Source organism: Pinus tabuliformis, chromosome 1_1, assembly GCF_031772625.1.
Source record: "Pinus tabuliformis cultivar Carrire ecotype Pingquan chromosome 1_1, CPIR1, whole genome shotgun sequence".
NCBI classification, from domain to species: domain Eukaryota; kingdom Viridiplantae; phylum Streptophyta; class Pinopsida; order Pinales; family Pinaceae; genus Pinus; species Pinus tabuliformis.
This window is the reverse complement of record NC_142297.1, coordinates 110,012,859-110,016,769: the sequence shown is the minus strand read 5'-3', so window position 1 is coordinate 110,016,769 and position 3,911 is coordinate 110,012,859.

Sequence of the window (3,911 nt, the reverse complement as noted above, 5' to 3'; positions counted from 1 at the left end):
TCATCCAATTGGATTAAATCCAAGAAACAAGCTTCTTCTTCTGAAGTTCCGGGGAGGAGATCAATTGCGAGTTTGAGAGATGAGATTTCACACTGGACTGGTAAGATTGCTTCCAGGCCATATACCAATTGGAAGGGTGTGAACCCGGTTGCATTCCTTACCGATGTTCGGTAAGCCCACAAAGCTGAGTACAGGATTAGGTGCCATCTTCTTTTGTGAACTCCGATCCTCCTTTGCAGCATGCACTTCAAGACGTTGTTGATCGCTTCAACTTGTCCGTTGGCCTGCGTATAATATGGAGTAGAGCTGTCGTGAGACAACCCTAGTTTGGCAGCTAATTCAACCATCATGTGATTGCAAAAATGCGATCCATGATCTGTGACTATAGCTTGTGGTACGCCGAATCTGGCGACTACATGATTGAAAAGGAAAAGGGCAGCTGTTTCACCAGTATTATCTAATGTAGGCATCGCCTCGGCCCATTTGGTAAAATAGTCAACTGCGACTATGATATACCCATGCCCCCCGGTCGAGGTGGGGTTACATGTCATGAAATCGATGCCCCATTTGGCGAATGGCCAAACAACAACTATTGGTTGTAGAGGTGCGGGTGGTCTTCTGGTTTTGCTATCGAAAATTTGACAAGCATGGCAACTTCTGACTACGGTTATGCAATCTTTGAACATTTTGGGCCAGAAGTATCCTGCTCGTAAGATTTTTTGTCCTGTAGCATATCCAGATTGATGCCCCCCACACGCACCTGCATGACACTCATTCAGGGATTTTTCGGCCTCCTCATGGGTGAGGCACCTTCTCAGAACCGTATCAATACCACGACGGTAAAGCGTATCACCGACGATCATGTAGTCTTTTGCTTGGTATCGAATACGTTTTTGTTCAGAGTGAGAGGTGTTTGGCCTAAATTTTTGGGTTTGGAGATAAATGATTATATCCCCATACCACGCCTTGCTTGTAGATATCAGAAACAAAATTTCATCCACGATTGATTCTTCGGATGTTTCATCGTTGGACGACGATGGGAGATCGCATAATAATTCTACGAAAACTAGAGCTTTCTTTGACTTGGATTTCACAAATTCCAGATCAAACTCTTGAAGGATTGCTATCCATTTTGAATATTTTCCCCCCAGCAACTGTCGCGACAATATATAAGTCATGGGGTTGCAATCTGACAGAATGGTAGTCTTCCGAAAGAGGACATAGTGTCGAAATCTTTGTATCGCTTGAACAGCTGCAAGTGCTAGTTTTTCAACATAAGAATATTTGCTTTCTGTTTCATTTAAGTTTTTACTTAAATAATAAATAGGATGTTCAATTCCATTGACTTCTTGAACTAAAACCATTGTGATGTTCGTATCTGCTGCAGCCAGATACAGGTTAAAATCTCTTTGATAATCAGGGGCGTACATTAATGATGCTTTCATTAGGGAATCTTTTAAAGCATCAAAGGAAGCTTGCGTGACCTGATCCTAGACAAAGGGTACCTCCTTTTTCAAGAGACGAGTATAACCTTTTGCAAGTTCAGCGTAATTTGGAATGAACCTCCTCAGAAAGTTTGCTTTCCCTTGGAGTTTCTGAATCTGAAGCAAATTCGAAGGTGGAGGCAAATTTATGATTGCCTAAACCTTACACGGGTCGAGACGAATCCCATCCTTGGAGACTATGAAGCCAAGTAAACAACCAGAACTGACGCAAAACACACATTTGTGCGGATTGAGTCGTATCTTGTAGTGTCGGCAACGTAGAAATATCGCTCTTAAATGTTGCGGATGATCAGTCCGCTTTCGCGAATGAGCCGGAAGGTCGTCGAGGTAAGGTTGAACGACGTTTTTTATGTCATGGAAGGCATAATTCATTGCCCTTTGAAATGTCGCCCTTGCGTTCTTTAAGCCAAACGGTAATTTTCGATATGCGAATGTGCCCCACGGACAAATGAATGCAGTCTTTGACTGGTCCTGTGGGCGGATATTTATTTGATTATACCCGGAGAATCCATCCATGAATGAAAATATTTCGCATCTGGCGCATTCATCAATTATCTGGTCAATGAAGGGTGTAGGGTAGTTGTCTTTTGGACAAGCTTGATTTACATCCCTATAATCGACGCACACTCTAATTGTCCCTTGTTTTTTCATAGCAGGGACAATATTCGATACCCAATCGATTAGCAGAACCGGGTAGATGAAACCAGCATGGAGGAGTTTTTCAACTTCTGCCTTAATGGAAGTGGCTTTCTTGGGGTGCACCTGCCTTAGTAGTTGCTGTACTGGTTTGACATCTGGATACATCTTAATTTCGTGTTCAACGATACTCGAGTCGATGCCTGGCATTTCACTGTATGACCAAGCAAAGGCATCTCTGAATTCGCGAAAAAGAGCATTATATATTTCCAGCTCTGAAGGAGAACAACATTTGCCAACATAAACATCTATTTCGGTTGAGATATTTATGGCTATAGTCTCTTCAATGTTGGATAAGTTTTTCTCGGAATCCACCGTATTTACAGTATTTCATAGAAAATCAACTACTGAAGGATGGTAAAGGTCATTTCGAGTATCTTCTTCATAATCTGGAAGAAGAGAACGATGGTGGGAATCATTCCATGGTGCTCCTTCAATTACCATAGCTTGGAGAATTCCTTCGTCGGTGCCATGCACTTGTGACCAAGGATCTGAAGGAGTACCATATTCTCTAGACCTATCCATCCAAACGCTTGATGAGCGTTGATTTGGGTTTGCCTCCCACATATTTCCATTGGGCTCGAGGGCAAAACCATTGCATGATCCATGTTGATATCGTTTTCTGAGATCTTTGTAGAAGATATCATGTTGCAGGTTCCTATTGATGCTACTTCTGCCAGATTAATTGGAGGTGGAAGAGCGAAAGTTCCCATTAATATAGGATCTTTTAGTAGGCCTACTCCGATATTCTGAAGCGAATGGGGGCTTCCATAGATCATGGGAATGCTTCCTGTAACTTGAGAACCATTGGGGAGGAAGTTTTGTTGATCGACGATTGTAATCCCTCCTTGGAAAGGAAATGCAATCTTTCTAAAATAGGTCGACACAACTGCTGCCATGGCATATATCCATGGTCGTCCCAGTAGGATGTTGTAATCAAGATTCCCATCGATGACTTCAACATCTATTTCTATCGTTTTCCCTCCTAGTTCAACTTTCAAGTTATTTAGGATACCGTATGGGGTATATGTCCTTCCGTCGAACGCTTTTAATGTTGTCGCAGATCGCGACAAGGTTGGAGATCCTAAAGTTTTCCAGCAACTCATCGACATAATACATGTGGATCCCCCCTCATCAATAATTGTTCGGTGAACAGTTTTGTTGAGGGCTTTCACTTGAACAAGGAAAGCTAATTGAGCTGGTAACTGAGGATCGTACCCTTTGTGGTCGAAGGATACAAGATTGGAATCCTTTGGATCAATCCCACCAATGGCTGATAATAATGCCTGCCTTTGGGATGGGCAATTTTGTAGTACTTCAAGAGTTGACATAGCGGACGGCGATTGGGCCAAATCTTCCACTATGTTATAATGCTGCGCCGCTCTAGCGCGGGGATTAAATGTCGACTTGTGTACTACTCCCTTCGACGATTTTATCGTTAATTCAGGGATGGTGGGTGTTACAACTTCTGTCGAAGTTGTTGTCGAACTACTTGGTTGATCTTTATCCTTGTTGTTTGACAGCTGCGGATTCCCGTAATCTTTGTTCCTTGTCGAAATCAAAGCATCATTCAGCTGTTTTGAAATTGATAACATTAGCACTTGAGATGGGGAAGCATTTCCACTTTCAACCAAATTTGTTCCTGGATTCGGAAATGGATCAGTTAACACTGCTGAGGTTTTCGAACTTTTAAAGAATTTCTTAAGCTCA